Source organism: Rosa chinensis, chromosome 1 (assembly GCF_002994745.2).
Source record: "Rosa chinensis cultivar Old Blush chromosome 1, RchiOBHm-V2, whole genome shotgun sequence".
Taxonomy (NCBI): Eukaryota; Viridiplantae; Streptophyta; class Magnoliopsida; order Rosales; family Rosaceae; genus Rosa; species Rosa chinensis.
Window position 1 is genome coordinate 50616180 of NC_037088.1, and position 27160 is coordinate 50643339.

The following is a 27160-nucleotide window of genomic DNA, read 5'->3' on the forward strand; positions in this document are numbered from 1 at the left end:
GCAGTGATTTGGAACATTCTGATCTGCCGATGGAGAGGCCGGCTATGTTTAATTTAAAGCTGGGAGTGCATATATTGATTAAAGGGTGTGTTAGTATTAAACGTTTGTATTAATTATTTGATGGCATTAAGAAGAAATGTTTCAAGTTCAAATGAAGCCTGAAAGCGATTTTAATCACTGATGACCCTTAAAAGAAAGGGTATCATATATAAATGTATGTAACATTGATCAATTTAATAAAGGGATGCAATGTGGGATTCATAATCTATTTCAAGAGTTTATAAACTCTCATTGACATCTCACACTAATAACCTTGGAGAAGACCAGGATAAACAATAATATATATAACTAGCAAATACCATGCCAGTTTTTACCACACTGTCTTCTCATATTTACCAGCCATATGTATAAAGCGGTCAAGAAATCAACAAGTCATTTTCATTGAAGCAAACTTGCAACTAACAATCCAGGGATGAACCCGACTTGGGATTCTTCATTTCACGAAAACAATATTACAAGACATTACAATTCTACAGATATAATTTCCCACCCACAACCTCGTGAATTCGATCTACAGGTTTCCCTCCCAGTTCCCTTCATTTTACAAAAAAGACCAAGACGTGTGCTATAATAAGGTATTTCGGCACAATTCGGTCAAATACCAACGGCCAGCAAAATCAAATTTTGTAGAAAAGTGAGGTCACATTTGGAAGGAGTTCACTATTTAAAAACTACACCAAGTGTCGGAAGCTGAATGAGATTGGCATTTCACACAAAGAGACTCGTTCATATGATCTAAAAGAATAAATTGAAGTTAATCTTTTGTTCTTATTTATTTATGGAATCGATTGCGTTGTGATAATGACCCCAGCTCGATCACCGGTGAAGTCCATAGAGTAAAGAAGCTAAAGGGGCAGATCCAACGCAGAACCACCTCAATCACAGCTCGTCACTGCCAACATTAGCAATGGAATTTAAGGTTTGGTTTGAACGAGTAGTAGTTTCCTTTTCAATTCATTTAGATTTTAAAGCAACTCCAACAGATATAGTATTTTGATTTTTCTCTACTTTAGAGAAAAATAAGCCTCTTTTGCTCCAACAAATTCCCTATATTAAGGTTAGTAAATAGAGACTCTAGCCTCAAGCTCCATGAAAAATATCCTACACCAACCAAACAAATTCCAATACACACAATTCACTTATTTGTAGCGTTGATCTTTGAAAGGTGATTCGTCAAACGAATAGCTTCAAACATGAAAATATAAATTGAGGATTCTTTGATTACATTTAAGGTGGACGATCAAAGTTCAGCTTATGAGTTAATGACGCAGTCGGATTGATAACTAGGTTTACCAGCAATAAACCTAAGCAAAAGATTCTGGAGTCCACCAGAGATAAAAGAGAATAATCTCAATTTTATTGATAAAAGATGAAAGATCCCTTCTGCAGCCGCTTGCGGCTGCATAAATAAGAGAAAAGTACCCTAGGGCGACTAACAACGAAACCCTAAGGCCCATGGATAAAAACGAAAACAATCCCAAAATAACTAAGAAAACCAAAAACGGGTAAAATAGAAAAATGCCGTTTTGAGGCCCTAAACGATCCCGAAAGCCCGAAAAAGGTCACATGTCGTGGCATAACAACGAGTTTGATTTCTGGCACGATTCCCTTTCCGGAAAGCTAAAGTGCGTCCCAATCGGACTCCGGAGGCCCATTTCACGTCTACTAGTCACTTTTCGGTTTCCACCTTTAGCACGATCCAATTGTTCTTGAAATTGGACCGCCATCTGTTCTACATCAGTCTCCTCCACCTCCGAAGAACTCAACCCGAGTTCTCTTCAGGATAAAGAGCCTCATCTTCACGAAACTCATGCAGATCAGCAACATTGAAAGTGTTAGAAATGCCCATTGAATCTGGAAGTGCAACAACATAAGCATTATCATTGATCTTCTTCACCACCTTAAAAGGACCATATTTTCTGGGCTTCAACTTGTTATAGGTACCAACAGGGAATCTCTCCTTCCTCAGGAACACCATCACGTCATCACCTTCCTGGAACACTTTAACTCGCCGATGCTTGTTAGCTGCAGCTTTATACTTGGCATTAATTTGTTCCAATTTGGCCTTAGTTGATTCTCGAACAAACTGCACATCCTTGGCCATGCTTTCAGCAGCAACACTAACACCAGGAACTTTAGGAAGCTTTACCAAATCCACCACATGTCGAGGAACAGCAGTATAAACTAAGGAGAATGGGGACTTCCCTGTTGCACTATGCACAGCACTGTTATAAGCAAACTCCACCTGTGGTAAAGCATAATCCCATTGTTTGGGCCTATCTCCACAAACACTCCGAACCATGTTACCCAAGGTTCTATTAGTAACCTCTGTCTGTCCATCAGTTTGAGGATGAGCTGTGCTGCTACGGTTCAAAGTTGTTCCAAACATCCTCCACAAGGTAATCCAGAAATGGCTAAGGAACTTGGTGTCTCTGTCAGATGTAATGGACTTGGGTGCTCCATGCAAACGAACCACTTCTCTGAAGAACAGTTTAGCTATATTAGAAGCATCAGCAGTCTTCTTACATGCGATGAAATGCACCATCTTAGAGAACCTGTCAACTACCACAAACACTGAATCCACTCCCCTTTGGGTACGGGGTAGTCCCAACACAAAATCCATAGCAAGGTCCTGCCAAATATCATCAGGAACAGGTAAAGGTAGATAAAGACCTGTGTTTTGAGACTGACCCTTAGAGACCTGGCAGGTGTAGCACTTCCTTACGATAGTTCCTGCGTCCTTCTTCAACTGTGGCCAGAAATACCTCTCCTCAAGGCTAGCAATAGTTTTGTCTCGGCCCAAGTGCCCACTCAAACCCCCTCCATGCAGATCTCTAATCAGCTTTTCTCGCAATGAAGAACTAGGGATACATAACCGATTGCCTTTGAATAAATACCCTTCATTCACATAAAAATCTGCAACTGCATTATTGCTACTGCATTTGGTCCAGATCTCCTTAAAATCAGTATCTTCCTCATACAACTCCTTCAAGAGCTCAAACCCCACAATCTCCTGAGCTAAGGTGACCAGCAAGGAAGCCCTCCTACTCAAAGCATCTGCCACCCTATTAAGAGTACCAGATTTATGTTGAATCACAAAAGGAAATTTCTGCAGAAAACTCACCCACCTGGCATGCATCTTATTCACAGTTTTCTGACTATTAAGGTACTTCAAGGCTTGATGATCCGTGAACAGTACAAATTCTCTCTGAATCAGGTAGTGCTCCCATTGTCTCAATGCTCGGAACACTGCATAAAATTCTTGATCGTAAGTACTCCACTTCTGGCGAGCTTCACTCAGCTTTTCACTAAAGAATGCTACTGGTTTCTTATCTTGTGACAACACAGCACCTACTCCCACGCCACTAGCATCACATTCAACCTCAAAAACCTTATCAAAATTAGGAAGAGCGAGAACTGGTGCAGTACAAAGCTTTTCTTTGATCAAGGCAAAACTCTTCTCTTGTTCCTCTCCCCACTGGAATTTGCCTTTCTTCAAACATTCAGTAATAGGGGCAGTAATGGTACTGAAATTCTTCACAAACCTCCTATAGAAGGTAGCTAAACCATGAAAGCTCCGCACCTCAGAAGCTGTCTTTGGAGCTGGCCATTCTCTTATAGCCCGTACCTTCTCTTCATCAACCTGAATGCCTTCTTCTCCAACCACAAATCCCAGAAATAATAACTTGCTGGTGCAGAATGTACATTTTTTTAGGTTGATGTACAGTTTATTCTCCTGTAAAGCTACCAAAACCTGCTTCAAGTGCACCAGATGTTCTTCTTTGGTCCTGCTATATATCAGTATATCATCAAAATACACTACTACAAAGGAACCTATAAAAGGGCGAAGAACCTGGTTCATAAGCCTCATAAAAGTGCTGGGTGCATTAGACAATCCGAATGGCATAACCATCCACTCGTACAAGCCATCCTTGCTCTTAAAAGCTGTCTTCCATTCATCTCCTGGCTTGATTCGAATCTGGTGATATCCACTTCGAAGGTCTATCTTGGTAAACACTTTGGAACCCTCTAGCTCATCAAGCATGTCTTCCAAACGAGGAATAGGGAACCTGTACTTCACAGTTATCTTATTAATGGCCCTGCTATCAACACACATCCGCCATTGATTGCCCTTCTTAGGAACAAGGAGGACTGGAACTGCACAAGGACTCATACTTTCTCGAATGAACCCCTTTTTCAACAAATCTTCAATCTGCTCTCTCAAAATCTCATTCTCCTTGGGACTCATTCGGTAATGTGGCAGATTGGGCAAGCTAGCTCCAGGCACCAAATCAATCTGATGTTGAATGTCTCTCATAGGTGGCAGCTCGTTGGGTAACTCATCCGAGATCAACTCTTCAAATTCTCCCAACATGTCCTGTACTTCCTTGGGGATTACCACTTCTTCCTTTTCTGCAGACAACAACCCCTTTATCACCACTGGACAGAAAACCTCAGATTCTTTAAAGGCCCTCTCCATCTCAAGTTCACTGCTAGACAAGGTCAGGAAACTCTCCACTTTCTTCACACCAGATTTCTCAAATTGACACACAGGAGCCATAGCAATTTTATGGTTATTCCACATAAACAACATCTCATTGTCCCTGCCTTTATAAGTCACATCCACATCAAATTGCCAAGGTCGTCCAAACAAAATATGACAAGCATCCATATCAATAATGTCGCATAAAACTTCATCTTTATAATGCTTACCAATGGTTACCGGTACTTTGCAGGATTCAACAACTCGAACTTGTGGACCTTTCTTGACCCACCCGAGGGAATAAGGTGTCTCATGAGGTTGCGTAGGTAACTGCAAATATTCCACCAGTTTCTTGGCCACAAAATTTTCGCAGCTTCCATTATCCACAATTAAATTGCACACTTTGTTATTAATGGAACAAAGTGACCTGAAAATATTGCGCCGCTGCCCTTCATCTTTAGGACATAGTAGAACCCACTGCAACACAATATTAATCTTCTCAGGAGATTCCTCCTCCGCAAACTCAGCCCCATCATAATCGCCATCTCTTCCAACTTCTTCTTCATCCTCATCATAATCATCTATAAGGGCAGTTTGTCTCCTCTCAGGACACACATTAGACCTATGCCCCGGCTTGTTGCATAGATAACAGATATCTGTTGTAGGCTTAGCATAGGGATTATTAAACCTCTGATTCGGGGCCCTATTTTGAGCACCACTAGAACTGCCCGCGCCTTTAAAAGGAGGATTAGAAGTTTTAAAAGCGTTTTCTGCTCTCTGCAGCGTGGTTGTACCCTTGGCAGTTGAGGCGTTAACCAAATCTGTACTCCATTGGTAGTTATACCTTTGGAAGGAGGAAGCTCGTGAAGGCTTCTCCATCAACTCTGCCTTCAATGCTAGGTTCGTAACTTCGGCCATAGTATGAACAATTTGTAACCCAATTCTCTCTTGAATGGAAGGCTTCAGTCCACTGATATAGTGAGCCACCTTCTGGCCTTCAGTTTCCCCTAATTCATTACGCTCCGAGTAGCGTAAGAACTCAGCTGTATAATCACCCACCGTCCTAGTTCCTTGGACACATTCTATGTACAGCCTGTATAAAATCTGCTCATAATCATCTGGCAAGAACCTCTCCATCATCAACTGCTTCATTCTTCGCCATGTTTTAACACCCTGCTTCCTCTGCTTCTTTCGAGTGTTCTGCAATTTATCCCACCAAACTGCAGCAGTACTCTTCAATCTCCAGGCAACATGCTTAACCTGCTTGTGCTCAGGAACTTCCATGATCTCAAAGAACCTGTCCACCTGAAGCTGCCAATCTAGATAATCTTCTACACCCAAGTTGCCTGAAAAGAAAGGAATTTCGGCCTTGACTTTATAATCTTGGTCAGCTTGTCCATGTTGTTCATGTTGTAAAATTTCTTCTTCAGGTTCAGATTCTGATGTATTATCAACAACTTCACCACGTGGAGCCCTAACTCGCTGGCCTCCTTCCCCATCTCTACGCTGATTATTGTTGTTGTGGTTGTTGTTGTTCCTCTCACCCAACAATCCACGAATTTCTCCGATCTGATTATTCATGGAATTGATGGCAGCGGTAAACGCTGCTGTAAGAGCTTCAATATCTGATTTCGTGACTTCACCCATTGCTACGAAGGCAAATAAAAGAGACAGGGAAGACCTGCTCTGATACCACCTGACGCAGTCGGATTGATAACTAGGTTTACCAGCAATAAACCTAAGCAAAAGATTCTGGAGTCCACCAGAGATAAAAGAGAATAATCTCAATTTTATTGATAAAAGATGAAAGATCCCTTTTGCAGCCACTTGCGGCTGCATAAATAAGAGAAAAGTACCCTAGGGCGACTAACAACGAAACCCTAAGGCCCATGGATAAAAACGAAAACAATCCCAAAATAACTAAGAAAACCAAAAACGGGTAAAATAGAAAAATGCCGTTTTGAGGCCCTAAACGATCCCGAAAGCCCGAAAAAGGTCACACGTCGTGGCAAAGCAACGAGTTTGATTTCTGGCGTGATTCCCTTTCCGGAAAGCTAAAGTGCGTCCCAATCGGACTCCGGAGGCCCATTTCACGTCTACTAGTCACTTTTCGGTTTCCACCTTTAGCACGATCCAATTGTTCTTGAAATTGGACCGCCATCTGTTCTACATTAGTTAACCTAAGAACTATATATTCAATTTTCCAGACCTAAAATATCTAATTGCGTGGCCAACTACACTTGATATTCTCTTTTGATTTGTCACCTATTTCAAAAGAAAAAATAAAGTCCAGCAATCAGACGGTCAAGCCACATACGCACCCTTGGAAAGTTAGAAGCAACTGATCACCCACTTAGCAATATATGATTGTATACTATAGACAGCCAATAATAACCATATAGTTGGAAAGTTACAATGAAAGATGCTCAAAACGCATCAATTAAGTGATATGATTTCTCTCTTAATTAGCTACTAATGCAATCACCAATCCTTTCACAAGAAAATCCCATTACCAGATTCTTTCTTTAATACTAAATCGTTTTAAATTAATGTCCCTGATTCCATCAAAACCCCAGCAATGAAGTCCTAGACCCTATATAAACACTCCCGAGTCCTGCCTATTCTCATAGAAAACTTTGCTTGCCTTCTGTTCTCATATATGGGTAGCATATCCTTCCTTTCTTTACTTTTTTGTTGTTGTTGTTACGGCTTCACTTTGGAGCTCTTCTTCACTTCAATCTTGAAAGGAGGTGATGGTTTACCACGGCTGCTAGTTCATGAATACCTCTGGGGGTGCGTATGATACCAATGAGTGCGCATTCTAAGGGTTTGCATGAGTTAGGAGACGAGGTTGCCTCGATCTTTTTGGTATTGGAGTGAAGGGAGCTCCAAATTGGTATTAGAAATATTTCTAAAGTTAGTGGTTATATATATATATATATATATATATATATATAGAGGTTGAGATAGCTTACATGACCACAACTAAAGCATGCTGGTAATCTTGAAACTTAAGGTTAATAATTGACTAATTTATCGGCTTTACTTTCTCTGCCACACACTAGCTTTCTGCATTTTTTTTTTTTTTTTTTTGTTGTTGTATGGGGTAGGGTTCGTGCCCTTCCCTCTCTTAATCTCTGTTTTTTTTTTTTCCTCATGCCGTCGAGGTTCGCCAAAGAGGTAATATATAGGATTTGCTAGAAAAGTATGTACATAATACCTTTTTCTTTTTGTTTGAACTGGTATGCTCATGTTTTGGTCTATTAGGATACAGAATCTAAGGACACCATGAATCCATTATCATGAAAGCACTTTTGGGACACTGATCATGAAGCACTTAAGAGATTCTGACTGTGCAGATGTTGGCTGCAGAAGAATTTTCCAAGATGAAGTGAGACCATGACGCCCGAAAGTGAATTTTGTTATACATATTCGAGCAATCAGATGGTTTTCTCATCACAATGAGGCGCACATCTTCATATTTAAGTAAGGGTTAAATATTTTGTAGGCGATCTTAATTCTATTCAAAACTTGGAGAAAAAGAATAAAAAAATTGTAGAAAAAGGGGTGTAATAAATTTGAGAAAGTGAATCGGATTTGGTCGATATTTTCTGAGACAAATGAAAAGTGGTTGATAGTTATGGTTGTGATGGCAGATTGGCAGTGACTGTTGCAGCTATGGTGACCGAGCTCGTGTTGGTAATAGTGGCTCTTTCTTCAATGAAGTTGGATCGGAGAACCCTTCACCAAGAAACCTTGAAGCGACTCCTAATTATAGTCATGGTGATTGCATCGAAGCAATCTTCAAAAAAAAAAAAAAAAAAAAAGGATTACATTGAATTAAGCACCATGCCACCATCCGTCGACCAATATCAGCTTCCCAATGCACCCATTCCGTCTGAACTTCTCCGCCAGAGAACAAAATACTTGAAGGCTTTGATACATTACCAGTTTAAACGAAGTTTAGTTGTGTATTTGTTGATGTAAGCGTGTTATATAATTCATAAAAAAATCTATCTGATATTTTTGTTTTGTGCATGATGAGAAGTTTTAAATACACACCTCTAATTACTTAATACATACTCTATACTTAATACACCACCCTTTTAATTTCTCGTTCTAATATTTTATTAAATACACAACCCAAAGTACCTAAAATATCCTTAATCTAAAAAAATCATGAAATATCCTATTATTTGACTATATTAAGGCTACTATTTAATATACATTGGGGTCTTATAGAGAAAACTTCCTCGTATGGGGCTCTGGTGAAACCCAAACCCTAGCCTCCAGCCATGGCGGCTGGTACCGGTCTCCCTTCTACGTCATCTGTGGATGACACTCAGCAGTCGATCTTGTGCGGTGACCACCCAACCTAGTCCTAGGTTGGCCATCATCTCTGGCCGGAAGGAAATAGGGGATGTGAGGGATTTGGATCTATGCTCCAGTCCGATCAGACTCAACGGTGATTGGATGGACGAGTGGCCGTGGCGGATCAGGCCTCGACGAGGCCGGCTCAAGGCTAGGTTATACGCAGTCGGGATTGATCGGCGATTACAGGTTGGAGGCCAAGGGAAGAGTGGCCCTATGTGGCGGACGTGCGACCTCTGGACCCAGATCAAACCAGTCACGTTCAGGTTGATGGCGGCGAGGGCGTTTGCATACCTACCCGTGGATGTGGCGGAGATCGCAGTTGTGCACCGTGCAGCGCTCCAGAATTTGGAGTATGCAGAGTATGCAGGTGGGGTGTCTGCCTCGAGGATGGTGGTTGCATCTGATGCCGGGGTTGGCAGAGAAGTGGTCACGGAAGCGTCTGGCGTACGCGGCAGAGGAGCGGCAAGTGAGGTGCCCAGAACATTTTGGGGGCCCAAAGGGTTTGGGTGGCTCAAATCAGGTTGGGTGCCCAAATCATTTTGGAAGCCCAAAAGGTTGTGGTGGTCCAAATCAATCTTAAGGCTACAATCAGATGGGCTTGGAGTGTTTTTCTGTTGGATTGGGGCTCTTTGGCGGACCCTGCGATTTGACCCTGTCTCTTCAGGGTTTCGTATTTGGGATCCTGGAGGAGCATTACCCAGTAGCTGGAGGTTCGAGAACATGGCCAAGGAAAGCTTTTGGTTTTTCTGGTCTTCTTGCCTACTACTAGGAAGTTGGTGTTCTATTACTTTCATCTTAGTTTTCTCTAGTTGTACACCAATTGAGGTCTTTAGGCGACTAGGTCTACTTTTCAAAGAGAGGTTAGTAGTGAGGATTGATTTTTTTGTAGTCAGGCTCAATAAGTGCGCGCATTTGTTTACAGTGAGGGTCACTTGTCATTTGCTTGGCAGCTTGTGCCATATAGAACTGTTGGTATGAGACAGCTTGTGATGTATGTGCCTTCTGGTCATGGATAAGTTAATGACGTTATCTATTTCTCAAAAAAAAAAAAACGGCCAACAGTGTTTTAGGTACTAAAGTTGGGTCGGGGTCCAAACTTCAGGTACCAAAGTGATATTTTTTTTTGTCAGGTACTAAAGTTACTAATGGGCCAAATGTTAGGTACTGTTTGAATTTTTTTCCCAACATTTAATGTCATTAATTTTGAAATTCTAAATATTATGGTTTCTAACCTCATTTAATTACAATTTATATAAGGAAAAATTAAATTAGATAGTTTCTTGTTTTAGGAAATCAGAAATTGAGAGATAATCGCTGTGTATTCTCATTGATAATAGGGGCCTCTTTATATAGAGGATTACAATGCATAGAATCTCAATCATACAAGGAAAGTAATTCTACATTGATTAGGATTCTAGATCCTTCTAATTAAATCTTATTACCACTAGGTCAAGTAACCTAGAGTTTGGGCTAAACACAAATTAGGTTTTCCTTGAACACTCCCCCTTGTGTTGCCCAAACGCGGTGCTTCTCTCGTTGCCTCGTTAAAAACCTTGCCGAGTAACAAAAACCCAGTGGGACAAAAATAACCTCGGTCGAAGGGGAAAAAGAGCACAACACACCCTTCACGATTCGAGACGAACATGTAGACATCTCCCCCTGATGTCTGCGCCTCCCCCTGATGACTACGATCATGGGAGTTCAGATAATTTCCGCAAGTCAATTCTTGCCACATGTTTCTCGAACGTAGATTTGAGCAATGACTTAGTAAACAAGTCTGCCTCACTGTCTTCAGATCGAACCTAATTCACTTTGATCTCAAGGAGAGCCTGTTGTTGCTGATTAAGCTTGGTTTTGTCGCTTTTGATGTAGCCTTGCCTCATTTTTTCAAAACAAGCAACATTATCCTAAATGCTCGTAGGCTCATCTGTGGTAGACTTCAAACCACAATTGCTTCGAACATGCGTAATGATGGATCCAATCCATATACATTCACGAACCACTTCGTGAAGAGCAATGATCTCTGCATTGTTCGAAGATATAGCGATTAGAGAGTCTATTCTGTAGACCTCCAAGATGTCACGGTCTTTTCCCATGGTGAACACTTGACCGGATTGGGAATGACCTTTGTGTGGGTCAGAGAGATACCCAACATCAGCAAAACCTTCCAAAACACATGTCGTTTTGGGATAGGGATAGTGGACGCAGGCCAGTGTTGGTGGCGTACCTGGTGTGTGATGGGTCCAAATCCATCATCTCTTTGTAGGGATAAAACAAGCTCATATCAATCATACACCTCAAATATCGAAAGATATCTTTTACACCAATCCAATAGCGTCGCGTTGGCACAGAGCTATATCTAGCTAACAAGTTCATAATATATGAGATGTCCGGTCTTGTGCATTGGGATAAGTACAATAATGCGCCTATTGTACTAAGTAAGGCACTTCTGCCTGTAGCACATCTTCGTCATCATCCTTTCGACGAAGATGATCATTTTCAGGATCAAGACTATGGACGATCATGGGGGTGCTTGAAGGCTTGACCTTGTCAAAATGCCTAAGCATCTATCGACACGATGCTCAAGTTCTAAACCGAGACATAATCGTGTTCTCCCAGAATCCTTCATCTCAAACTACGGATTTCAAGTGTTCAGCGGTTTCCCTTAACTCTTTAAGGGCTTCTAATAAAGATCATGTCCAACATGAACCGCGATAGAATCCGAAACTTGTCATAGAAACGCGTGGGCATATCCCTTCCCAATCAAGTAGTCACATTAGTGAGCGTTTCAACCTTATTGTAAACGCGCTCCGTGGTCTAGAACCTCTTGACTTGGGTAAATGAAGTTCGCCAAGAACCTTCATGTATATTCCGTATCTAGATCCCTATAGAGATACGTAGTGACCACATTTGTAAGCTGCATGTTCAGTTATTCGGAAACTACCAAACTGACAAGGTAGTGGAGTGCAATGACATCCATTACGAGAGAACATGTCTCATCGTAGTCGATTCCAGGGCGTTTTGTGAGAAGCCTTGCGCCATAAGGCGAGATTGACATCTCTTTTTCTCATCACGCTTTCTAACGAAGACCCATTAGTCAATAGGTTTTATGTCAGGAGGTGTTGGCATAACTGGCTCAGAAAACCTTCCTCTTCGTTAGAGAATCCATCTTAACCTGGATCGCATCTTTCCATTTAGGCCAAATTTCTCTACGTTGGCATTCATTAATCAACGGAGTGTGGTTCGATATCATCTGACTCAACGAACTCATGCGCAACGAAATACGCAACTACATCATCAATTATGATGGAGTTTCTATCCCACGTCTTATGTACACTAGTGTAAGTTTCATAGAGCTCTATATTCTCAGGAATAGGTTCTAACGTTGAGGCGTCCCCCAACGATAACTATAACCTGGAAGATTCTCATGAGGCGGATTTTGAGTGTCGATGATTCAAGGATTGGTTTGTGCCAATGTATCCTTCGAACCCACGGGCCTCCCACGCATCCTAGCTGGGGCCATGGCCTGTAACGCCAGAGTGCCACTCTCTTTGGCATTGGCGCCATGCCTACCTCCATGTAGGGTGGCGCTACGTCCTCTTGTAGGGACGTCCTTCCTTGCAGGCATGTTTGCAGCATATTTGTGTGATCTCGTCACTTTAACAGGGATCGAGATGAGACATAGTGGGGACAGACCACGACAATTCTTGTCATTCCTGTTGAACATATGTGTTCTTATCTCCCCCGAACGACGGGAAGACTGTCTCATCAAAGTGACAACCCGCAAATCTAGCGGTAAAGAGATCGCCTTGCAAAGGCATTAAGTGTCGGACATTTGTTGGAGTCTCAAATCCATTGTAGTTGCCCATTCGTCTGTAAGGACCCATCATAGAGCGCTGTGGCGGTGCAATCGGCACATAAATGGCTCACTCAAATGTGCGTAAGTACAAAATACGTGTACCCAGTCACTAGCTGTAACGCATAGATACATTGAGTGGCGGTAGATCGTAGACAAATTAGCTAGCTGCATGCGATATTGCATCATCCCAAGCAGATGTAAGAAGATTGGTGCGCATTACCAATATTCGGACTACCATCGTAGGCGTTTCCGCGAGACCAATTGGGTGTGTACATGGGAATGTGATGTCCAACATCAAGCCCATTGCAATATCCATTGAAAGTCTTTCGATGTAAACTCTCTAGCATAGTCAAATCCAATTGACTGAATAGGATGATCTGGGGAGTGTGCCCGTTGTCATATGATATGTGCTAGGAGTGTAGCATAAGCAGCATTTATAGGTGGACAATGGCACAACACGTGACCGGCGTGTTTGCGTGCCAACCAACATCATGAAATATTTAAGCGTCCGCAAGTTGGTTGAATCAATCCACAAAATCCCTACGGATTCTTTGTAAGAACAGAATGAGTATTGTCATATCCTTTGTATAGGACGGTCTCAGTCCTAATTTCCCTAAGGAACGGGTTTTGTAAAATGAGCGAGAGGCCTTAGAAGCAACCATTGAGTATTTTGGTTAGGCCTGAGCGTCTAAAACGCTATTTGAAGCAAGTTGGTGATTGCAGCATCACCTGGGGCGCCATCACCATGATGAACGCTATCCATGGCGTGATGGATATAGACTGCGCCAGCCCTAGGCTGGTGGTGGACAGAGGCGGTGCCCTAGGCAGCTGTGTCGGTCACACTTAGTCTAGAAATCAACTTTTGATTCATTCTTCGTTTCGCTCGAAAGAAATGATGTCCATGTGAAGTCTTTTGTAGACGGATCATCATATCAGAACTAGGATGATCTATCCTGTCGTGACAAAGCCAATATGTGTCTAAATCCAAGAAATCTTCTCTCATAACTTTATTGGATTAATAGCTCGAATAGTGACATAGAATCCACTAGAGAGACACATAAACTTCTCTAAGATGCGTCTTTGTTCGCAATCATTAAAGGTATTGCAAAGGAACTCATTTCGGTTCTCGACATGCATTTTCTCATGGAATTCGTTGGCTATTCATAGGATACGATTTGCCCTAAGAGCGTAGACAGTTTTTGTGATAACTGTAATCAAGGTGCCATTTGGCAAGTGGAACTTGGGCTATTCCATGTCCTTGAATTAATATTGATGGCCCAGCCATCGTAGTCACAAAGTAATATGCTCAGAATCAAAATTGAGTCATAATGAAAAGAACTCGAAATTTTATTCATAAGCCAACGGAGTACATCATTGTTTCTTTGATCAAAGAAAATCTAATCTAATAAAAAGTAATACGGCAATCGCCTACTACATCTCTTGGAAAAATAAAGACTTAAACAGAATTGGCGATCTATTGATCCTAGCCAGATTTGTAGTCTTCAACCCTTCACCCTAGATCATCTTCTTGATCTTCTTGTTCCACATAGTGAGCTTCTCTTGCTTCACAATATGCTTTGTAGGCGGTGACAAGTTCTTAACGAGCTCTACAAATGTGTGCCCAATGCTCAGACACTCCACATCGAGAACATACATCTCTTTGCTCGAACTCCATTGATTGAGTTGCTTTGAAAGCGTCATTTAGATGGCTCTTAGTGTTGGTGGCGCCACCAACATGGCCAGAGGCTTTGCCTCCCTCTCTCTTTCCACGTTTACCTCTTCGGTTCCGTGTTCGCCTATTTTGGCGGTTACCTTCCCAAGTAGAGCGATTATATGGACCTGAATGTCCAGAAGTATCCCTAAGATTAGGGTTTCGCTCTTGGCGCCCTCTTTTAGAGGTGCGACTATAATTGGATTCCGGAATATGCTCTGTTTCCACGGATCTTGAATTATAGTTCTTCACAAGGATATTGTCATGCTTTTCAACGACATTCATAGCTCCAATGAGCTCATGAAACCTTGTGATCCGTCTTGTATTAACATTGATTCGATGGTTCTTAGCAACCATCAATGCAGAGACCGGGAAGGTAGAGAGAGTCTTCTCAATCAACATCGCATCTGTGATCTGTTTACCACAGAATTCCATTAAGGATTTAATGCGAAGTGCTTCCGAGTTATAGTCAAGAACTGACTTGAAATCACAAAAACGGAGGCTATGCCATCTCACTTCTAGGTCAGGAAGTAAGGAGTCACGGACGTTGCCAAATCTTTCTTCTAGTGAGACCCACAGCCTTCTGGGGTCTTTTACATTCATATACTCGTACTGGAGCGAATCATCCATATGACGAGTCATTAGGATGATGGCTTTCGCCTTATTTACCTCTAAGGCTGCTCTATTTGCTTCCAAAGCTTGAGCTTGCTCAACAGTTATCACGTCCTGGCTAGGCTCGAGAATCATATCCAAGATTCCTACAGCCTTGAGATGCTGGCGGATATCACGAACCCACCTGTGATATCCAGAGCCAGTTGTTCCCAATGGAGCAAAGTCCAATTTGTTCAGGTTACTCATCCCGAAAGAGAACAAGAAAATTAGGGTTAGTTTCGGAGCGAAATAGGCTACCACGAAAACATATGAAATTTCTAAGCGTAATCGCTTCCAAGAAATTAGGAATTTCCGAGCGTAGTCGCTTCCAAGAAATTTGATTCCAAGAGATATTGGATTAGATCGAAACAATTATGTAAGTGGTCGATCATAAATTCTCTACAAACTCTAAGTTTGGAGATCTCAACAAGCTCTAAGCTTGGAGTGAGCACGAACCCCCACAGCTCGGCTTAATTTGGTCTCCCCTATAATGAAGAAAGGGGGGTAGAAGAAGGAAGGTTGCAAGTCCCCGAAAAAGAAGAGAAATTGAATTTAAAAACTCTAAAAAAAAGGGGAACGTTTAGTAAAAAATATCTTGAAATAGGTCGCCAGAAAATTTGACAGGAAAAATGGTCGGAAAATGGCCCGAAAAGTCACCGGAAATGTGCCGGGAAGTCGCCGGAAAATAGTTTACCGAAGTTGACCGTTGACCGCTGACGTGGCAGTGGATCCCCGTGCTGACGTGGCAGTGGGTCCTCTTGCTGACGTGGAAGTGGGCCTCTACCATGGGCTTGGGCTTCTGCTTCTTGGGCTTCTGGGCTTCCTTTCCCTTTTTTTTTTTTTTTTCCTTTTCTTTTCTTTTCTTCTCTTTTCTGCCGGTTTTCTGTAGGAGATTTAGTCGGCCGGTTCACTCACTTTTAGGCCGGTTTTCTCACTTTTTCTTCCGGTTCCAGAATCTTTGACTTGAGAGGCTTCTGCTACCATAATTTGGTGGAAATTGGAGGTCTGGAAGATGGTGAACCAGTGGAATATTTGCTGCTAGTTGTATAGAGCTTCCGATGGCCGGTTCGGTGGTTTTCCGGCCGGTTCTTGAGGTGGGGCTACCGGTTCTGGACTCCTGGGATTGAGTTCTTCAAGGTGTGAGGTGGAGGAAGAAATGCTTCAAGGTTTTGTATTCAGATTCAAGGTTTTTATCTTCTTGAATCAGGGTTTGGCTATTTGTTTCAAGGTTAGGGCTTCGTGCTGATAACGTGTTTTAGGAAATCAGAAATTAAGAGATAATCGCTGTGTATTCTCATTGATAATAGGGGGCCTCTTTATATAGAGGATTACAATGCATAGAATCTCAATCATACAAGGAAAGTAATTCTACATTGATTAAGATTCTAGATCCTTCTAATTAAATCTTATTACCAATAGGTCAAGTAACCTAGAGTTTGGGCTAAACACAAATTAGGTTTTCCTTAAACATTTCTAACTTTATTCTTGTATTAAATTAGGAGGCCATGTATAGAAATTTATTGTGTTTATCTAACAATTTATACATAAATAGTTTAATATAAGGAAAATATGACTTTTTTTTTATTCTTCTAATGCATAGATGTCTGTTTTGGTCATTTAACCTACCTACAAAATCTAATTTGAAATATAAAATAATAAGGATGTGTATTAAGTGATTAGAGGTGTGTATTTAAAATTTCTCATGCATGATATATTTTTATATTTTTTGGGATTTTTTTTTAATTTCTAGGAACGACTTCCGAATTCATAAAATATATATATATATATACATATATATATATATGTCTTCTGTACTATTATTAAGAGAAGAGGTTTTATTAGCCAAAATAAAAACATTTGACAAATTTGACCCTGAGTGACAAATTTAACCCTGAGTGAGAATAAATTAAATCACAAGGGTAAATATGATAATTATAAAATAGATTTTTATTAAGAAATTTTTTTTAAAAAAATGATCCCACAACCCTCACTTTTCTCTCCCACTATTTTCTCTCTGCAATAACTATTGTGTTTCATCTATTTTTTTTCATTTTCTTAAAAAAAAAAATTATACATTCAGAACATGTATGAAGAAAATTAGTGTGTGTGTGTGTATATTTATAGCACTTCACAACTAGTAGCACTAATTAGCGCACTTCATTTCCAAATATTATTGACATAGTGGTAAGAAAAACACTGCAATTCCAACGCTGGAGGTTAAAGGACAATGATTGTAAGTTCAAAACATACTTATCAAATTCGTCATTTCCCCTGCTGTGAACCTCTAATCTATACTATTATTAAGAGAGGAGGTTTTGTTAGCCAAAATTAAAATTTTTGACAGATTTAATCCTGAAATATTAAAGAACTTTAAGAATAAATTAAATCTCAAGGGTAAATATGACAATTACAAAATGAATTTTCATTACAAAAATTAAAAAGAAATTATCACACAACCCCCACTTTTCTCTCCCACGCCACGTACTATTTTCTCTCTGCAATAACTGTTTTATCTCATTTATTTGTTTTTTTAATTTTTTTTTTAAAGTATTATACATGCTCCTGCATGTATGAAGAAGGCTAGTATTATTAAAAACTTTAAATTAATGTAGTGTGGCACATGGTAAAGACGGTAGATTTTTTTTTTTTAAGAGAAGGAGAAGATAATTCATTAAGTTAAGAGATTACAATGACATGGATGACTCCATAAAATCTCAACTCCCTCAACTGGAGAAGAGGACCTACTCATGCCCCTAATGTAAAACTAACGATTACAGATACCATAAGCCGATAGGGGCTGAACGCCTAAACTCTAGCCTCATGTATCACTTTTTTTTTTTGACAAGGCTTTAAATTGTAGAGTGTATAAATTGTAACAGTTACTAGCTATGTGCAGATGAGGCTCCCCTTGACTTCAGCCTCATTATCCTCTTCTTTTCAGTAATTTTTTTTATGCAGCCATTTCTTGATTTTTATTTTCTTTCTCTTGGATAATAAAATTTCTTTCACTACCAGAGAATGAGCAAAAAAAAAAAACAATCAAGTTAGACAATCAAAAGTTTGAGCTTCTGACCTTTGTTTTTCTTTTGGATGTGAGCTTCTAACCTTTTGACTAAATTGGATCAAATGCTTAATTGCATCTCTTTTTGTTGCTTTTCATACTGTTTTTTGTATTTCTCATTTCGATGTAGCTTCTACATCTCTCCGTTGTAATATTTTTATTTAATAAAGACTTGTCAGTTTGCTTTAAAACAAAAAAACAAAAAAAAAAACAAAAAACCTTTTGACTAAATTAGATGAAATAAAGAATTTTTTTCTTTCAAAAAAAAAAAAGAAATGTAATTTTTATTGAGTTTCAAATTGAATGATATATGCATTAGAGACAAATATGTCGATGTACATGTAGGAGTAGGGCGCCGCTTGGATGTCACTTATATATGCCTGGGACATCAAGTTTGTAATACCCCAACCAAGAAATTCCTCTTACTTGAAAACTTGTACATAAATCTAGTATTACTATGCCAAGCATAGTAACACCCTCTTAGTGGACCCACAAGACATAGTGGAACCGGAACAAGATATGCATCTCATAAACCGAAACCTGAGTTAGCCTCGTCATGTTGGAAGCTGACCAAGACCTCGCCAGGAGTAAGCTTCTATACAACAATAATATGCTTCATAGTAAGCTTTTATACACTTGAATAACAATGTTAGCATCTCACATGGAAAAATATGTTAGAGAGGGAGGCTCCCTTACTTATAAAAGGGACATCTCTTCCCACTTAGAAATTATCCCCACACACTTGTAATTTACTGGGTCACAAAACGAGAAGTGTGTTAGCATTAGCATAAGAAATAGAGAAGCATAGAGAATTGAAGAAGCAACAAACTGGTATCAAGTATTTTTGTAACTTGTTACAGAAATAGGAGTACAGTTGCATCTATTTATACTTGTAGCTAGAGATGTAGTACAGCTGTAAAAAATTCTCCTAACTAACAAATAAGACTATACTAAATTTTTACTATTTTACTAACAATTATCCTTAACACCCTCCCTCAAGCTGATGGGAGAGAAGGTACCATCAGATTGCATCAACAAAGAGCCAAAGACTTCAGCAATATAGTAACCCATGATATTGGTTTCAACCAGGATTAATGAGTGGCAGTGATTGGCATAGCTTCATAGGATAAGCTGCCTGCCTACAATGTAGTGTAGTTTGATCCAAAAGAGTAGATAACAACCGCCAAGTGCCTTGCATCGGAAAAGCTTCAATTTCCTTGATCAGTTCTTGTTGCCATTTGGAGAGGTCAGAGGAAGCTGGAGTTGCATTGTTAATATGCAAGGGAAGACTTTGACTAGCATCTGAGACATAATTTGGTGGTTGAAAAGTATAGTTATGCTTGTATAAGCATTTAGCTGCACTGTGACCTGACTTCATGCAAATCTGACACTGCATATAAGATCCAGAGGCAATAATTTGCCGAGGAGCAGATCTTTGAGGACAAATTCCAACAAAGTGTCCAAATCGTTTACATATTTGACAAATTTTGCTAGAACACACACTTTGAGAGTCATTAGATCTTGCTTGAGAAACTTTATTATTGTGCACAAATGGATCAATCCTCCCACCATCAGAACTAGACTTATTTCTCTGTCCATAGACGCCATTATTCTTTTCTTGACCACAAGAATCATTGCTTTTCTGAGAATTATTAGGATCTTGCTGCATAAAGCCATCATTTTGACATGAAAAAGAACCATGTGGTTCAATAAATCCTCCATTATATTGAACTCTACCATTGGGTTGAATGAATTCTGAGTTGACTTGTGACTTAACCAAACCATTATTATAAGGAGAATAACCAACATCTTGAGTTTGGACATTGAACATGTATGGTGAAGGAGAAGGATAAATGATGCAGCCATTTAATGCAGCAGGAGCAACACTCATCATAAACTCAGAATTAGGCATGTATTGCATAGTGCAACCAGTAGGAGAAGCAACACTACTCGTAAGCATCATAGTATTAGAGGCATGTATAGTACTAGTAGCATGAGTTGATGCAGAAACATACCCAGGTGTAGTAGATATAACAGTCGGTTGAGGCACACAACCAAATTGAGTAACAGGTTTTGAAGAATTGCCTGTAAGAGTAGCAGCATGTGTAGTAGATGAGCTAACCATTTCGGAATTAGGTAAATTATTATTCAAAGAATGAGAAGCTAAAGTACCTCTGAAATTATCATCAAATGCAGCCATAGCAGCCTCCAAAGACAAAGAAATGGACTTCACAGATTGATTAATCTCATCTTCCGCAATTAACAAGAGAGATTTTAATTCTTCCATTGAAACTAGGGCTGGGACTTTGGACCCGAAAAACCGAGGAACCGGTCCGAACCGGCTAGTTTGGGTCTGTTCGGGTCGGTTTTCTATCATAATTTAGTTGTTTTGCTGCGGTTCGGTTCCGTAGAGTAATAGTCGGTTCGGTTCCGGTTCCTATAATTAATTTTCATCTTTACCCGAACCGATGTGATTTTATTACATTATTGTATAATTTTAATTTGTTTGGTGTCAAACTGTCAGCAAGTGGGCCTCCTTCTTCTTTTTGTTGCTACAAGCCTCCCTCTTCTTTGATTAAAGTATTAAAAATTTAAACTCATCCTCCTTTCAAAAAAAAATATTAAACTCATCCCCTCTCTCTCTCTCTCTCTCTCTCTCTCTCTCTCTCTCTATCTCTATCTCTCTGACTCCCATTTGTCTTTGTCGGCCACCCACTTACATCCCTTTCTCTTTCTCTATTCTCTTTTTCTTTTTAATCATACTCCCCCTTCTCTTCCCTCTTAGCCGCATCCATTCTTCTTCTTCTCTCCTCCTCCTTCTTCACTTCTTCTTCGCAGTAACCATTCTTCTTCTTCTTCTTCGCTGTAACCATTCTTCTTCTTCTCTCCTCCTCCTCCTCCTCCTCTTTCTTCACTTCTTCTTCGTATCAATTATTCCAGTCTTATAGTGGTTGTACAAGACTACCAGACTACCAGAGGCATATTTTATCAATTTAAACTGATCTTCTCTTCTGGTATCAAGATTTCTCCAGATTTTCAGATAGATTTAGATCGGGATTCAAGCATAAATGGAACCGAAGAATCCTGAAATAGAACCGATTCTTGTCGGTTCGGATTTTGCTCGGTTTCAGAGATTAGAAATCATCAAACCGACCCGAATTTTGTCTCGTCGGTTCGGTCTCGGTTCTTGCTTTTTTTCCGGCAAACCCGAATTGTCCCAGCCCTAATTGAAACAGAGATTTTTGTTTTTTGATCCTTATTATAGTTTTCATGGTAGCAAACTAAGAAGGCAATCCATTCAAAATCAAAATAACTATATCTTGATCAAGAATAGAAACTCCAGCTACTGAAAGTTGATCCCTCACAGTTTTAAAACGTTGCATATACTTGTCAATACTATCATTACCTTTTTGAATTTTATGCATCGAGGTCTTGAGCTCAAAAGCTTTATATTTCGAAAGTTTACCATATCTCTACTCGAGTGAAAACCACACTTCTTTAGATCTTTTACTCCCAACAATGAATGAAAGTGCATCAGATGACAAAGTAGTAGCTAGTAAAGTGATCAAAGCAAAGTCATTCTTCCTCCAATCCTTAAAGTCTTATGTAAGCTCTGAGCTAATACAACCCTCTTTTGTTGTTTTGTATTGTGGGGGACACGGAATAGACCCATCAATGTATCCCATTAGAGCACACCCTACCAACATTGACTCGAGCATAAATCTCCAAGTTACGTAATTAGTGTCATCCAAGCGAACTGTGATTACATTGCTGAATTTGGAGAGTAAAGAAAGCTGGAGCCCACTGTTCTGATGCATGATTCAGTGGGAAAGTCTGACAATATGATTCCTTTAATGTAGAAAAGCAGAGAAAACAGGAATTCCTATCTTGAATAACCAGCAGACAACCTACTCCAAAACCTGGAGTAACAATAATATGAAAGCTACTAAAATTTTCTTCACAAAACTGATAACCAAGACCAATTGTTAACTAGTACTGAAGCCCTTCTTAGCTTTGTATGAAATCATTGAATGCAAACCCAACTTATCTCAAATGGTTCACATCTTGATTTGAAGTCCCGAAGCTATACCACAACCCAATCTTATCAAGACACCAATACAGCCACGATTTGAGGGCAGAGAGAACACCTCAACAAACTTCAATAATTGGCAGAAAACTTGTAATAACTGAGTAGCATTCTTCAATAGGAGCCCAAAATGAGCATATACTCCTCTCATACAGAAATACCCATATACAGAACCAAAGAAAATTATCCCAAAAATTCAAGGAAGTTCTGGGCTTCAATCAAAGTTCCCTTAAATATAATCGATTCTAGCAATAATCTTGTAAGGATTCAGGCAGTGAACATGAACTAGTATCAGATTGTTCAACAAGTAATAGAATCAAAGTATGCGTTTCTTCAACATATCTAGGGTTTTCACTTTTCTTCAATCTTTTAACAAATCTCCAGGAATAACCTTTTTCAATCAGTAATAGAGTGCATAGAACACAATTTCAAGGCTCCGATGTAAGAAATCAACAGCAAATGTCAACAATCTTGATGAAATTTCATAACTCTATCTACGAAAATGAACGATGAACTTATCTGAATAGCTTGAATGCTTTAATCATAAGCAAACAGAAATAGAGAGGATGAATTTCTTGAAGGAAATCTAGGTCGCCGGTGAAAAATTTCAATCCTGATCGAACCTGGCTCTTTGATACCATGTTAGCTTTAGCATAAGAAATAGAGAAGCAGAGAGAATTGAAGAAGCAACAAACTGGTATCAAGTATTTTTGTAACTTGTTACAGAAATAGGAGTACAGTTGCATCTATTTATACCTGTAGCTAGAGATGTAGTACAACTGTAAAAAAAGTCTCCTAACTAACAAATAAGACTATACTAAATTTTTACTATTGTACTAACAATTATCCTTAACAAAGTGAACTACTATACTTCTCATGTGTCTGCACCAACACTTACTCCCTATCTTACTTCTATCTAGTCCCCACGATCGAGGCAGAAATAGTACATACCGATGAAACCACCCTTTCACCAAACACATACAAAGAGCTAGAAAATAGATTGCCATATATGCATGCTTATTGGGAACAATTCGGTTACTTATTAGATAACTAAATAATTTTCGATTTGATTGAAATTTTATAATTTTTTTTAAAGGTACAATAATTCTTTTATTAATATCCAAAAAAAAAATCTAAAAATGGACCGATCAGACCATGAATAAACGTTTTCCGGCCACAACCATTTATGTAGGGATTTCTTGTTTATACGTGTCCAACTATCCATACTAAATTCTAACTTTGAATCTCGTTTACAAAACATTTATTATATCTTTCTGTTGCAGGACGGAAATTGGTCTTTGAACTACCTTCTTGTTTCCACAAATATTTGGGATACAGCTTCTCTCGATCTGACCTAAGCTCCGTATAGTCCATTATTTATGTTTTCCAACATCTTCATTAGAAATTAGCCAACCGCAACTTCTTAATAGCCACTGTCAACATTTAGTTTCCTTCTCTTTTTTTTGATCAGTTAGTTTCCTTTTCTTGACCTCTCTCCCTCTCACTTCTCATTTTCTAGTAGAAGCAACCGTTGCGTATCAGCATCCATTAATTTCCCTGGCTGTACTTTTAACTTTTAAAATTGGACAAGAAAAATCCATCACAATTGGATTCTTTCTTTAATGACGCCTGTTAAAAGCAAAGACCGTGATATCATCTCAACCCAAATCGTGGTCTATATAAACACCCCTCAAGTCTGCCTATTCTCTCATAACCAACTCTGAAAGGAGGCCGGTGATGGTAGGTTCAGAGTATGAGCACGGTTCCAGTCGGAGCTCGTCTTCACCGCAAGGCTAAAAGGAGGTGATGGTAGACCACGGCAGCTAGTTCATGAATACCCTTAGGTGCACACGACAGCTATGGCCATGTCGGCATACTAAGGGTTTGCATGAGGTAGGAAACAGAGGCTAGCTACCTTGATCTTTTTGCCTTGTGGTGAAGTGAGTTCTGAATGGTCTTCCGTACTCTATTAATTTTCAGTTTGGTTACTTTAATAAACAAAATAACAGCACATTTTAATACGTCACATTAAAGAGAGTATCAATCTGTCGTAGCCAAAGTCTGCACATTTTCTCATAGCCAAATCTGAAAGGAGGTCAGGTGATCGATGGTAGGTTTGGGGTAACAATTAGTCGGGTCCAGTTGGGGGCTCCTCTTCACTGCAACGCTAAAAGGAGGTGACGGTAGACCACGGCTGCTGGTTCATGAATACCCTTGAGTGCCCACGAAAGCTATGGGCATGTGGCCATTCTAAGGGTTTGCATGAGCTAGGAGACGAAGGCTATACCTTGATCTTTTGGGATTGTGGTGAAGAGAGCTCCCACTGGTCTTCCTTAACTCTATTAATTTTCTGTTTGGGCAATTAAACATTTCTCTTTCTTTTAATTTTTTTTTTTTGCCTTATCAGATTTAGTAAAACACTAAAATATCTTCAATATTTTCTCAAAATTTCTGTTTTTATAAGTACTGATTGTTCTCGATATTTTCATCGAATATTTTTTTTTCATATATATAGATTTTCATGAATTCTGATATTTTGATCGTTGCTTTTCCATATACAGGAAGATACAAATATGGTCTAAAAGTAAGACGTGCGAACTTCAAAAAAACTCAGCGAGATAACCGGGTCCTTTGTGGTGGCTTCATTTGCGAGCTCCAAAATCTCAAGTTCGTAGATGATAATTAAGTTCAAACTTAGTGTAGCAAATTTGAGATTCTTGGATCTGGTCTATCCTCCAATAGTTTCATTATGATTTAAGTTAACATTTTCATTATGATCATAGTCGATATCTTATTCGTACGTCCTGGCTGCAGAAAATATCTATTCGAGTCACCATTCCACTTTTATAACATATATTCTCTTTTTACAAGTCACTGAGTAAGTATAAGAAATTCACCAATCAAGCTTTTCTGCCAAACGCACGGCAGAGCCTCATGACCATAAAGATGGACAGCCAACCACTTAGCTAGCTACATATATGTGATTCGAATATATATGTAGTACAAACACTAGCTAATAACCAAAAAAATAAAACATCAATTAACAGGTACCACTAATACAGATGCTCAGATTTAAAAACACCATGTTACTGCTCTCTAGCTACCCTATGTCCTACGTTTAAAATGAACTTCTTGTCATTTTCTGACCACTAATGTAGAAATTGCGTATTTTTCATTTCAGAATGTAGAAATTGTCACTTCATGAAGCATTGAGACTGTCGCAGATGTTTAAATATAATTTTAGAGCATCTTAAAGGACAAGTAATATTCACCAAAGTTTCTTTACTTTTTATTCGGGTTATTCCATTTTACTTGCACATTCTTCGTGAATGTAAATACCACAGCTCGAAAACAGACATGTGCCAAAAGATAAGAGTTATCACTTCTAAAAATAAAAAAATAAATAAAAAATTCAAGAGCAATATCAAGGGATAGATCAAGAGGCTAGGCCGGATCAAAATGAAGGGGAACTTGGTGCACTAGTTAGGTGGATAACAGTGAAGGTTACACTAGCAGTGTGGGAATGAGATCGATTTCATGACTTCTAGAGGAGTTAAGCTATAGAGTTTATGAATTACTTAGCTAACTCAAGTACTACGATGATTGGGTGTGAAAAAGAGCTTACTTTTGTACTGCTGTAATGACTTAACTTTGAACGAGCTCGAAATTTTCTCTCAAGTTTAAGCTAAGCGATAGAAATTGTGAGGAATGCAACTCCAACATTAGAAGTTCTATTGAGATCAGCTAGAGAGATTAAATGCTTTCACTAGTGGAGTTATCATAATCGACTAATGGTTTAAAAAATTAGTCAGTCTAGGTAATCGAATTTTGTCAACAATATTCTTGCTGTGAGTTGAGTCATTTCTTCTTCTTGTTTATCGTTAATCGAATTATAACTTCACTTAGTGTGATTTTACTTTGTGATCTTTGGACAAAGGCACAATTATTCCAAAATCCAAACAAACATTAACACGAGTCATTACACACCAAACACGTATACACGCCATTTTCTCTTTTCTTTCCTTTTCTTTTTAGGGATGCGAGATCAAACTAGAACATGCATGTGTATGGCATGTGTCCCTTGCAATGGGCCATTCATTGATTGGATACCTAAATAAATGAAATTGCATCCTCCCTGCCAGGTTAATTGAATACCTAAATAGTACTAGCCAAGACGTGTGGAACTACATAATGTAATTAAACACGAATTTTAGAGATCTGTCCCAATTTCTATGGAATTTTTATAATGTGCTTACTCTTCCTAGTTCCTAGATACGTACGTCATATGAATTAATATATGAGGGTAATGTGACACCAAAGTTTTTGTTGAATTTTCTCAAACCAACTTCTCTGGTTCTCTATTCTTTTTTATTAACACTCTTTTAATTAAAAACTTATTTCGGAGAAACTGATATAAACACTCCTTCAAAAAAATCGTTAAATTAGAAAGAGCCATATGTTAACAAAGGGCTATCACTCACCTAATTCCTGCCGGTACACTATAAAATGTAAATGGCATATCTCATACCATCTTTTGGGTCGTTGCACAAAATTATAACTCATGATAAATTTCGTCTCGAAAAAAGAATTAAGAAAACTCTAAATTATATACTCAATAACATGTTTTCTATTTTAGAATTTGTTTTTCCTCTATCACGCCATATATGATAGGAAATGATGAACAGAGAACTCAGCAAACTTCAGCTCAAGAAATAAAACCGAAAGAAAGAAAGGTCGCTAAAACGAGAATATTACCAAACGTACAAGTGCTTTTACAATTTCCTAAACTGTTAATTTTATGAGGTTTGTTACAATGGATTTCCTTTAATTATGAATCCGTTGATTCTCTTTTACATGGCCTCCATGATCCAGAC

General features: G+C 39.2%; 2 long non-coding RNA genes across 2 annotated transcripts; both read left to right on the forward strand.

The window, feature by feature from the left end:
* Positions 1-7657: 7657 nt before the first annotated feature.
* On the forward strand, positions 7658-8504 carry LOC121051805. Its single transcript, XR_005807044.1, has 3 exons — positions 7658-7723; positions 7903-8029; positions 8200-8504. It is a non-coding gene; the product is annotated as an uncharacterized LOC121051805 (long non-coding RNA).
* A 15440-nt stretch (positions 8505-23944) lies between these two features.
* LOC121051050 lies at positions 23945-25086 on the forward strand. The gene is made up of 2 exons (XR_005804938.1): positions 23945-24396; positions 24848-25086. It is a non-coding gene; the product is annotated as an uncharacterized LOC121051050 (long non-coding RNA).
* Positions 25087-27160: the final 2074 nt, after the last annotated feature.